The sequence below is a fragment of the Phocoena phocoena genome, chromosome 12, assembly GCF_963924675.1.
Source record: "Phocoena phocoena chromosome 12, mPhoPho1.1, whole genome shotgun sequence".
Lineage (NCBI taxonomy): Eukaryota > Metazoa > Chordata > Mammalia > Artiodactyla > Phocoenidae > Phocoena > Phocoena phocoena.
Genome location: NC_089230.1, coordinates 17871523 through 17884617, shown reverse-complemented (window position 1 = coordinate 17884617; position 13095 = coordinate 17871523). Strand labels below are relative to the sequence as shown.

At 35.4% G+C, this 13095-nt stretch overlaps 1 protein-coding gene across 3 annotated transcripts in view; it reads left to right on the top strand.

Moving 5' to 3' along the window:
- Nucleotides 1-13095, top strand: part of STXBP5 (syntaxin binding protein 5) — a 165153-nt gene that overhangs the window by 117204 nt on the left and 34854 nt on the right. The gene's annotated exons all lie outside the window — the stretch shown is intronic.

Below are 13095 nucleotides of genomic sequence, written 5' to 3'. Positions count from 1 at the left end.
AAATAAAGCAGGGTTCAATTTATGCCATACATAGTACAGTTTTATACTCCAAAGTTTTGAAATTTTTTTCTTTATAGTTTTACTTGTATTTTTTCCTACCTGTCTTCTATCCTCACATTATCCAGACTCCAGATTTCAAGGAAGTGGTTCTTTAAAATATTGACTTGTAGTCTGTAATCTGTACTACCCTTGGGTTAAATGGGAATTTTCTACCACTCCTTCCCCCCAAGTAAAAATGAGTGATACTTTGAAATTAATTACTCAGTCCAAGATTTTCAGAGTTTCAAACTGGGGGATAAAATATATAATTAAACTTTAGGGACATAAACTAGGGTTTTTTAGTCATAAAAATTTGAATTTTGTCTGAGGATTTTTTTTTTTTTTCTTGTGGTACGCGGGCCTCTCACTGTTGCGGCCTCTCCCGTTGTGGAGCACAGGCTCCGGACGCACAGGCTCAGCGGCCATGGCTCATGGGCCTAGCCGCTCCACGGCATGTGGGATCCTCCCGGACCGGGGCACGAACCTGTGTCCCCTGCATCGGCAGGCGGACTCCCAACCACTGCGCCACCAGGGAAGCCCTGTCTGAAGATTTTTACAAGCCTGAGAAACACCATTTTACTAAAAGAGAATACATTTAATCTTTGATGTAAATCCAAAAATTTATTACACTGTTAACATATTACTTATTTCCCCCGAAACTCCCACAATTCATTGAATTGTCTTAAATTAGATGAATTTCTAGGCAGCTGGAATAGATTTACATCTTTTCAACTGATAAAGTTTAATATGTGGTAAATTTCTAAAATTCTTAGAAGTAGCATCCATATTGTTTGCATGTTGTAAATTGAACCCTGTTTAGTCATATTAACATTGGCAGACTTTTAGCACCTCTGGTCATTTTTTGAATAACGCGGTTTATTCTTGGGCAAAGGGCTCTTCATTTATGGAGTATCAATTATTTATCTCTTTGTATTTGTGGTACTTTAGTGAATCATTTGGTAACATTTAAATCACTTTCATTATCTACGAGCACTACTGCATACTTCTTTTTCAACCAATTTCCTTTTTAGTATATACTCTCTTAATAGTACTTTAGAGGTTCTTTTACTGTCATGTAATGTAAAAAGTTAGAAGGGACTTTTCTACGTATAATTTATCAAAGAACTTGTAGAATTTAATTACCTAGGAATTTTACCTTGCATGAAAGTTACTTTGTACATAATTAAATTTTTCAAATAATTTATCTATTTGATTTTCGATCCTGGGGTTATGTTTGCTTTGTTAAATGTTTTGACTCACTTTCCTTTTTTTTCTGGGTTATGAATAGAATATGAAACATGGAATATCTGAGTGTGATTATTTGAAAGACTTTAATAAATTTCTTAGGATTGAGAACATTATTGGAAGGATAGTTCTTCGGTAACATAAAAAAGAAAGCAAGAATGTTACCAGCAAGTTTTTTTGTCATGCCACTTTCTGTAGTTATATTTTTTGGGAAACATTAACTTTATTCAACTTTTCAAACTTATGTTAGCTATACAGTTATAAATAATTATTTTTCATCTCCAGAAACTACTTTTATATCTCCTATTTTATATATAATTTTAATTGTTTTCAGTTGGAATCTTTCAGTATTTTTTTGAAGTATAATTGACTTACAATATTATAATAGGTTCAGGTGTACAACATAGTGATTCAGTATTTTTATACATTACGTACCATACAAAGTTATAGTATTTGTGCCTGTATTCCCTGTGCTATACATTACATCCCTGTGACTGACTAACTTTATAACTGGTAGTTTTTTAATTCCAACGTATATCCCAAGGTATATAGAAGGCAAGCTTACTTCTCAATTTTTTCTTCATTCAGATAGAGGCTATGCCATTTTAGATTGTAAAGTTTTTTCAGTTTAAAAAAAAAACAAAACAAAAAAACAGTTTATCTCCCTACATTAGTGTCTAGTTTTGTAATAAGACCTAGCATAAAATATGCTACTGAAAAACACATAAAATGTCAATGAAACATTGGGAAAAAATTCATAAAATCTCCTAAAGACCTCTCTTTTTTTCTATCAATACTTAAAGCTTAATAGTATCAAATGTGCTAGGACTCCTTGAGTGTTCGGACCTCACTATGTTCCCTATCATCCAATCCCATACTTGCTCTAAAGGATCCTGAACCTCATAAAATTATCACCTTGTTCTTCCTCAATCTACAGACACTTATTGCTTTAGCTTAGGCAGTTATGTTGTGGCCTAATAAGGGAAGGCATAAGAATTAAGCCTCGAACCTCCAAGATCATCACTGGTGAAAGAACGACCTTATGTGGAAGGCTGACAGAATGTATTGGCTCTGAAGTTTTGTCCCTAAGTTTCACTTACACTTTGAAAGTAACTGCTGCTTGTGTCATATCAGAGAGGATGGGGCCAGAGGGTGTACAGGATGTCATTCTCACTTTAACAATCTGACCCAACCGTGGAAAATCAACTGTTTTTTGCTGCCTGACAGCTGAAATAGCTGAGATGGTAACAATTTTTTTTTAAATATACTTAACAATTACAATTTTCCTAGCACACTGTCGCAACCATTTATAAATATTTTTTTCTTATTTAATCCACTCAGTAACCTCAGTTAGCTACTTACTGTTATTTCCCTGTTTCACAGATGAGGACACTAAGAGTTAAAGAGTATGTAGAGTATCTATTGGTTACACAGCTAGCAAATGTCGGAGCCATGATTTATACTGAGCTTGTCCAACTCCACTGTTTGTCCTCTTCAACAATATCCTGTATTACCTCTTAAGAAGATTTACTGAAGGCTGTAAGGATTCAAAAACAAATCTGTTGTGTGATTTGAAACTAGATAATCTGGCTCTGACCCTGTTCTATCTACATGGTAACCTGGAAAAAAGGTGGCTCATGTTAAATTCTGTCCAAGCACTAGGTCATGGGGGCCATCATGGTACCCATCACACAAATATAATATACAGTGCCTGGAAGTCTACCTTTCTCAAAGAGCAGACTCAAGTGAAAGTAAATAGAGTGGACAGTAGGGTTCCTGAACCCATCTACCCAAAGCCTGGCTTCATTGTTTGTTTCCTGACCAACAGCTAACTCAGGTAAACGATACTGACAATGACTTCATTGTTCGTGCATAAGAATAGCAGCCTAAAAAGACATAACTTTAGTCTTGTGAATTTAACAGTAAAAATATAACATAGTATATAATGCAACTGCAGCATCCCTATGCATGTAATACACATATAGTGATTTGTTTTGCCTGTTCATACCTTATGAATAATTTTTGTTAGTAAAATCTTAATGGCCAACATTTCCAAAATCAATAACTTTCCTGTAGTTAGTTAGCAATTTCTGTAAATCATTTAGAAAATAAGATTGCTTATCAATTTTTTATTTCTTCATTATTTATATTTTATAAAATTTCAGAAATATATAAAGCTTTTTATTATTCTAAGTTTATATAAAAATAGTCCTAAAATATGTATCTTTGTTAAAGTGTTAAATTTCTCATGATATACTTATGAATAAAATATGGTCCAGATGTTAGCATTGTTTGGTAGATCTTGAAATTACACGATTAAACTTCTCTAAAGATCATTCTATTTCATTATGAGTCTATTTCAGTCTGAAAGTAGATTTCTAGCTGGATTCTATAGTCTACAACCCTGCCCATGCCCCATTTTATTACTAATTTTCATATAGAAGGAATGATTACATGAAACTGTGAGGGGGAAATAATACTGGAGATGAAAGAATAAAGATTCAAAAGTATGGTGACTCAATTAGTGCTGTGCCAAAGCAAACAGAATGATAGCTCTATTTTTTCTTAATTGGGGTGTAGTTGCTGTACAGTGCTGTGCTAGCTTCAGCGAAGTGAATCAGCCATACATATATATGTATCCCCTCTTTTCTGGATTTCCTTCCCATTTAGGTCATCAGAGAGCATTAAGTAGAGTTCCCTGTGCTATATAGCAGTTCTCATTAGTTATCTGTTTTATGCATAGTAGTGTATATATGTCAATCCCAATCTCCCAATTCATCCCACCCCAGTAGCTCTATTTAATGGACACCTCCTAAGTTCTAGATATTATACTAGATATTTGTCATATGATATTTATTAATATAGGAAAGTTAATACCTCCAGGGCCCTATTTATGTCTCAGATTTTTGAATTAGCAGTTACTTGGGGAAAAATTAATTTTCTTTCTAAGCAAAAACTGAAGTAATTTTTGAAGTCTACTTAAATGAAGATAATGTCCAAGTGCTGTTTTCATGAGTTCTCCTATATATGAGTCCCAATGATCCCTTTTTTATATTAAAGTGTTCTAACAGACTTAAATCTGTTCTGAACCATTATATTCTAAATCACTAACTTATTAAATCCTACAGTTTTAAAGCAGCTCAAGCCCCCTTATTTTTCAAGAAAAAAATTTTAGCCTATCCAAAGAAATATCCCATGATCATGACTTAGTCAAGATCAGAATCCCGGTCTGTTCACTATACACTGTAGCATGTCACTGTTCTCATAGTGTATGGTCTCTTCTTGTGCTGTCTTCCCAATTCTTTTATATTTACAATTCAAAAAATAAGTTCTCGGGTTTATTTGGAGTTTGCCATATGAATTTGAAAAGGTTTGTATGAAATTAAATAGAATTTTAAGTTTTAAAATTATTCTAATTCATTATAAAACAAGTTAGTACTGATATTTCTAGTTTATATTCCCCAATATTCAACCCAAAATGCGGCTGCTACATCTATAGAAGTTCATCTTTACATTTAATCCACAATGTGCCTACTGAAAGAACAGAAGCTCATCTTGAAAGAGAAGATGAGTCAAGTGTGCAGTAATACCGTTTTTACAGGTAACTTTAATATTTTCCACTTTGAAAAAAGCGTATTACTTACTTTTTTTTTACATGTTAATTGGAGTATAATTGCTTTACAATGGTGTGTTAGTTTCTGCTTTATAACAAAGAGAATAAGTTATACATATACATATGTTCCCATATCTCTTCCGTCTTCCGTCTCCCTCCCTCCCACCCTCCCTATCCCACCCCTCCAGGCAGTCACAAAGCTGATCTCCCTGTGCTATGTGGCTGCTTCCCACTAGCTAGCTATCTTACGTTTGGTAGTGTATATATGTCCATGCCTCTCTCTCGCTTTGTCACAGCTTACCCTTCCCCCTCCCCATATCCTCAAGTCCATTCTCTACTACGTCTGTGTCTTTATTCCTGTCTTACCCCTAGGTTCTTCATGACATTTTTTTTCTTAAATTCCATATATATGTGTTAGCATACGGTATTTGTCTTTCTCTTTCTGACTTACTTCACTCTGTATGACAGAATCTAGATCTATCCACCTCATTACAAATAGCTCAATTTCGTTTCTTTTTATGGCTGAGTAATATTCCATTGTATATATGTGCCACATCTTCTTTATCCATTCATCTGATGATGGACACTTAGGTTGTTTCCATCTCTGGGCTATTGTAAATAGAGCTGCAATAAACATTTGGGTACATGACTCTTTTTGAATTATGGTTTTCTCAGGGTATATGCCCAGTAGTGAGATTGCTGGGTCATATGGTAGTTCTATTTGTAGTTTTTTAAGGAACCTCCATACTGTTCTCCACAGTGGCTGTATCAATTTACATTCCCACCAACAGTGCAAGAGGATTCCCTTTTCTCCACACCCTCTCCAGCATTTATTGTTTCTAGATTTTTTGATGATGGCCATTCTGACTGCTGTGAGATGATATCTCATTGTAGTTTTGATTTGCATTTCTCTAATGATTAGTGATATTGAGTATTCTTTCATGTGTTTGTTGGCAGTCTGTATATCTTCTTTGGAGAAATGTCTGTTTAGGTCTTCTGCCCATTTTTGGATTGGGTTGTTTGTTTTTTTGTTATTAAGCTGCATGAGCTGCTTATAAATTTTGGAGATTAATCCTTTGTCAGTTGCTTCATTTGCAAATATTTGCTCCCATTCTGAGGGTTGTCTTTTGGTCTTGTTTATGGTTTCCTTTGTTGTGCAAAAGCTTTTAAGTTTCATTAGGTCCCATTTGTTTATTTTTGTTTTTATTTCCATTTCTCTAGGAGGTGGGTCAAAAAAGATCTTGCTGTGATTTATGTCATAGAGTGTTCTGCCTAGGTTTTCCTCTAAGAGTTTGATAGTTTCTGGCCTTACATTTAGGTCTTTAATCCATTTTGAGCTTATTTTTGTGTATGGTGTTAGGGAGTGATCTAATCTCATACTTTTACATGTACCTGTCCAATTTTCCCAGCACCACTTTTTTTTTTTTTAACATCTTTATTGGGGTATAATTGCTTTACAATGGTGTGTCAGTTTCTGCTTTATAACAAAGTGAATCAGTTATACATATACATATGCTCCCATATCTCTTCCCTCTTGCGTCTCCCTCCCTCCCACCCTCCCTATCACACCCCTCCAGGTGGTCACAAAGCACCGAGCTGATCTCCCTGCCCAGCACCACTTATTGAAGAGGCTGTCCTTTCTCCACTCTACATTCCTGCCTCCTTTATCAAAGATAAGGTGACCATATGTGCGTGGGTTTATCTCTGGGCTTTCTATCCTGTTCCATTTATCTATATTTCTGTTTTTGTGCCAGTACTATACTGTGTTGATTACTGTAGCTTTGTAGTATAGTCTGAAGTCAGGGAGCCTGATTCCTCCAGCTCCGTTTTTTGTTCTCAAGATTGCTTTGGCTATTCGGGGTCTTTTGTGTTTCCATACAAATTGTGAAATTTTTTGTTCTAGTTCTGTGAAAAATACCAGTGGTAGTTTGATAGGGATTGCATTGAATCTGTAGATTGCTTTGGGTAGTAGAGTCATTTTCACAATGTTGATTCTTCCCATCCAAGAACCTGGTATATCTCTCCATCTATTTGTATCATCTTTAATTTCTTTCATCAGTGTCTTATAATTTTCTGCATACAGGTCTTTTGTCTCCTTAGGTAGGTTTATTCCTAGATATTTTATTCATTTTGTTACAGTGGTAAATGGGAGTGTTTTCTTGATTTCACTTTCAGATTTTTCATCATTAGTGTATAGGAATGCCAGAGATTTCTGTGCATTAATTTTGTATCCTGCTACTTTACCAAATTCATTGATTAACTCTAGTCATTTTCTGGTAGCATCTTTAGGATGCTCTATGTATAGTATCACGTCATCTGCAAACAGTGACAGCTTTACTTCTTCTTTTCCAATTTGGATTCCTTTTATTCCTTTTGTTCTCTGATTCCTGTGGCTAAAACTTCCAAAACTGTGTTGAATAAGAGTGGTGAGAGTGGGCAACCTTGTCTTGTTCCTGATCTTAGTGGAAATGCTTTCAGTTTTTCACCATTGAGGACGATGTTAGCTGTGGGTTTGTCATATATGGCCTTTATTATGTTGAGGAAAGTTCCCTCTATGCCTACTTTCTGCAGGGTTTTTATCATAAATAGGTGTTAAATTTTGTCAAAAGCTTTCTCTGCATCTATTGAGATGATCATATGGTTTTTCTCCTTCAATTTGTTAATATGGTTTATCACATTGATTGATTTGTATATATTAAAGAATCCTTGCATTACTGGAATAAACCCCACTTGATCATGGTGTATGATCCTTTTAATGTGCTGTTGGATTCTGTTTGCTAGTATTTTGTTGAGGATTTTTGCATCTATGTTCATCAGTGATATTGGCCTGTAGTTTTCTTTCTTTGTGACATTCTTGTCTGGTTTTGGTATCAAGGTGATGGTGGCCTCGTAGAATGAGTTTGGGAGTGTTCCTCCCTCTGCTATATTTTGGAAGAGTTTGAGAAGGATAGGTGTTAGCTCTTCTGTAAATTTTTGATAGAATTCGCATGTGAAGCCATCTGGTCCTGGGCTTTTATCTGTTGGAAGATTTTTAATCGCAGTTTCAATTTCAGTACTTGTGATTGGTCTGTTCGTATTTTCTATTTCTTCCGGATTCAGTCTTGGCAGGTTGTGCATTTCTAAGAATTTGTCCATTTCTTCTAAGTTGTCCATTTTATTGGCATAGAGTTGCTTGTAGTAATCTCTCATGATCTTTTGTATTTCTGCAGTGTCAGTTGTTACTTCTCCTTTTTCATTTCTAATTCTATTGATTTGAGTCTTCTCCCTTTTTTTCTTGATGAGTCTGGCTAATGGTTTATCAATTTTGTTTATCTTCTCAAAGAACCAGCTTTTAGTTTTATTGATCTTTGCTATCGTTTCCTTCATTTCTTTTTCATTTATTTCTGATCTGATCTTTATGATTTCTTTCCTTCTGCTAACTTCGGGGGGTTTTTTTGTTCTTCTTTCTCTAATTACTTTAAGTGCAAGGTTAGGTTGTTTATTCGAGATGTTTCCTGTTTCTTAAGATAGGATTGTATTGCTATAAACTTCCCTCTTAGAACTGCTTTTGCTGCATCCCATGGGTTTTGGGTCATCATGTCTCCACTGTCATTTGTTTCTAGGTATTTTTTGATTTCCTCTGATTTCTTCAGTGATCACTTCGTTATTAAGTAGTGTGTTGTTTAGCCTCCATGTGTTTGTATTTTTTACAGATCTTTTCCTGTAATTGATATCTAGTCTCATAGCATTGTGGTCGGAAAAGATACTTGATACAATTTCAGTTTTCTTAAATTTACCAAGCCTTGATTTGTGACCCAAGATATGATCTATCCTGGAGAATGTTCCATGAGCACTTGAGAAAAATGTGTCTTCTGTTGTTTTGGGGTGGAATGTCCTATGAATATCAATTAAGTCCATCTTGTTTAATGTATCATTTAAAGCTTGTGTTTCCTTATTTATTTTCATTATGGATGATCTGTCCATTGGTGAAAGTGGGGTGTTAAAGTCCCCTACTATGAATATGTTACTGTCGATTTCCCCTTTTATGGCTGTTAGTATTTGCCTTATGTATTGAGGTGCTCCTATGTTGGGTGCATAAATATTTGCAATTGTTATATCTTTTTCGTGGATCGATCCCTTGATCATTATGTAGTGTCCTGCTTTGTCTCTTCTAATCGTCTTTATTTTAAAGTCTATTTTGTCTGATATGAGAATTGCTACTCCAGCTTTCTTTTGGTTTCCATTTGCATGAAATATCTTTTTCCATCCCCTTACTTTCAGTCTGTATGTGTCTCTAGGTCTGAAGTGGGTCTCTGGTAGACAGCAGATATATGGGTCTTGTTTTTGTATGCATTCAGCCAATCTGTGTCTTTTGGTGGGAGCATTTAGTCCATTTACATTTAAGGTAATTATCGATATGTATGTTCCTGTTCCCATTTTCTTAATTGTTTTGGGTTCATTATTGTAAGTCTTTTCCTTCTCTTGTGTTTCTTGCCTAGAGAAGATCCTTTAGCAGTTGTTGTAAAACTGGTTTGGCGGTGCTGAACTCTCTCAGCTTTTGCTTGTCTGTAAAGGTTTTAATTTCTCCATCAAATCTTAATGAGATCCTTGCTGGGTAGAGGAATCTTGTTTGCAGGTTTTTCTCCTTCATCACTTTCAATATGTCCTGCCAGTCCCTTTTGGCTTGTAATGTTTCTGCTGAAAGATCAGAGGTTAACCTTATGGGGATTCCCTTGTGTGTTATTTGTTGTTTTTCCCTGGCTGCTTTTAATATGTTTTCTTTGTATTTAATTTTTGACAGTTTGATTAATATGTGTCTTGGTGTATTTCTCCTTGGATTTATCCTGTATGGGACTCTCTGTGCTTCCTGGACTTGATTAACTATTTCCTTTCCCATATTAGGGAAGTTTTCAACTATAATCTCTTCAAATATTTTCTCAGTCCCTTTCTTTTTCTCTTCTTCTTCTGGAACCCCTATAATTCGAATGTTGGTGCATTTAATGTTGTCCCAGAGGTCTCTGAGACTGTCCTCAGTTCTTTTCATTCTTTTGAAAAAAGCGTATTACTTACTCTTAATTGTCAAGAATGAAATTTCAGACAGGTATTTTAAAACCATTATACAAGTAGGGATTTCTCTAAATGAATTCTTTTTTCTTTTTCAGGATGACTAAAATCCGAAGAGTGTGGCATATTATGTACTCAAACTCTAATTCTATTTCTTAGTGTATTTTCTGTCAAATTTCATAATAAAATCTGCTCAGCAAAGTCTGTTCGTTTTATTACCAGTACTTACTGTGTATGCGTCTCTCTATAGAATCATCTTTTTCTTACATTAGAAGGATATGCAGTGATCTTTCTAGAAATAACTTGCTGTTTGCTTCCTAACATAAAATTAGTCCAAATTAAAGTTACGTTACTGAAATAGTTTTTCGTCAACTATCGTTTGAACAGAACTATTGATGTGGCAATTTATTTTCTGTCATTACTTATTGTATTTATTTGCTAGAGTTGCCATATGAAAATGCTGCAAACTGGGTTGCTTAAATAATAGAAATTTACTTTCTCTAGAATAATTCTAGAGGCTAGAAGTCCAAGATCAAGGCATTGACAGGTTTTTTTTTTCTTTCTGAGGCCTCTCTCCTTGGTTTACAGATGGTTGCCTTCTTTCTGTGTCCTCACATAGTCTGTTCTTCTAGGCACGTGCACCCTTAGTGTGTCTGTGTATCCAGATTTCTTCTTCTTACATGTACCAATCAGATTGGATGAGCACCCACACTTAGTGACCTCATTTCAACTTAATCGCCTCTTTAAAGGTCCTATCTCCAAATAGGTCGTATTCTGAGTTAGTAAGGGTTAAGGCTTCAACGTATGAATTCAGGGGGAATAATTCAGCACGCAGCACTTATTATGTTAAGTTTATGTAATACCTTCTATAGGAAATGCTTTGAGATGTTTTTGATTATGGTGATATCCTAGATGTTAAGTTTTATGTGTTTGTGGAAAGTACGTAGAGACAGGAAAAATAATGAAGACAAAAGCTGTAGGAGTTCAAGAATTAATAGAACTTGTAATAGTCAGATCTTTACCAGACAGGTATTAGTATCTTTTTAAAGTTTCTCCTTCATCTTAGGTAATGGATAAGTGTTTTGTATTTCCAAAAGTTGTCCTTTTGATTAATAAGCCTATACTTAATTTGTCCCCTTTTTCTCTTTTTCACTTCGTGAAGAAATTCAGCTTCTTTCCAAAAATTCCAATAACAGTTTTTGTTTATTTTCATTCATTGCCATGTTTATTGAACATATACATTAAATGCTAGACACATGCATAGATGCAGTAATTTGCAAAATAAAGTCTGTTCCCAAATTCATAGAATTTATATTCTAGGATGGGAGGTAGAAACTGACATTATTAGTTCAAATGACTATTAAAATAGTGTGTGATAGGAGAGTTTCTACTTCTTGGTCCCACTTTCCCCCCTTGGATTGCTTGCTCTATCCTACAGGCTGATTTTTAGTCTTTTTTTTTTAATTATTCTGATTGCTTTTATTTAATATGCATACATTTCGACATTATCCATGAAAAGAGTTGCATTGGATCTCTGCAGGTGAGAAAAGTGATATTGTCACTTTATTCTAATTATTGAACTGCTCTCGATGTAAACAAAGATCCATTTGCTTTTTTGGCATCTTCTTTATACTGTCATAATAAGAAGTCATTTTACCTTTTATTGTTGGTACATTGTTTAATATAAAAGTCATAGTTCTGTTTTCCTTTAAAAAACCTTCCTTAGAAGAATAAGATGTGGAACACAGTGGGTAGAAAACTAAAGGAAAATTTCAAAGCATCTGTTTAATTTCAGAGAAGTGGTAAGAATCTCTATAATTGAGAAACTTTTCTTTGCAAAGAACTAAAAAGCATCAACCATGAGGAAACTGTCATCTATGGTATAATGGCCCATGCAGTCCCCTTGCCTTAAGATTTACTTCTCTTGAACATCATGCATCTTTCCTTGGTGTTGAAACTACCATTGCAGACATGATTGTTGTGATTAAGTGTAGCTTCATTATTCTTTACAATCAAACGCAGCTCTTTACTGCTTATTCAGCGAGCCAGCTTGATATTCTCATTCTGGTTTATAAGAAGAGAGAGCAAACACTCAGGTTAACAGCCTGCTGAGATCCATCTCTGACTCCAGTTTTCTTCCGACTGAAGAAACTTCTTTACTGTCATTCCCATTGTTTCTGCTGTGGACAAAGGCATAGAAAAAGCTATTTTATAGTTTCTAGTGACAGAGGATTTCAAAGCAAGCAAGATACTGGGTACCAGGGCAAGAGTTGAAGAATACACAGATAAAGAAGAGAAAAACAGGCAATTTGCCTTCCAAGAACTCATTCAGATCGTATGTTTTCAGTTTGAAAACCTCAGTGGAAGCTGAGTAACTTCAAAGCATGAGCAGAAGTTTCTTTTTTAGTGTGATGAAATCAGGTGACAAGGTAATTGTGTTGGCAAGCACTTCTGAGACTCCTGAGAAGTAAAAATATGAGCTTCAGAAAATGCTGGATAAAGTCTGCAACTGCTTCCTCACAAAATTACAACCAGAGTACAGTTTATAAGCCAGGAGGACTAACTAGAGGTTCTCCAGAAGTGGATCTGCCTCTCCTGGACCTGCCACCAAGGAGGTTGATTAAACAGACCTTAAAACAAGGATATTCCTCTGAAGTAGTCGCAAAAACTGAAAGATAGAAACATTTAGCCTAAATTTCAACTTTAGACCTTGGGCTTGGAACTCAGCCTCTCACAGAAGACAACAGTAAAACTAGTCAAAATACATGAGGCTCTTATTGCCAGTCATTGAGCAGTCCAGGACTGTCATCCTCAAGAGAAAGAAAAAACATGAGGTGAAACACAGTTCTCTGCCAGAGAATAATTTTCCTGTTGCAGTGCAGAGTGATTAGAACCCAAGTGGAGTTGCAGTCTCATTAAGCTAAGGAGGAAGAAATTGGAGTTCTGGACTTCTAAAGTGACTGGAATTTGTGAGGGAGGGCACTAGAGAAGAAGGAACTGCTTCAAGGGGGATTCCTAGAAGTCCCTGTGGAGATTCAATGCAGGTCCTTGCCTTAGGGCTGGGCCACATACGAACTGGTCAAGACTTCAGTAGGCCTACTTAACAACCACCTGCTGTGAGGCTGAGAGCTGACCAGTGATATCAGAGGTCATGC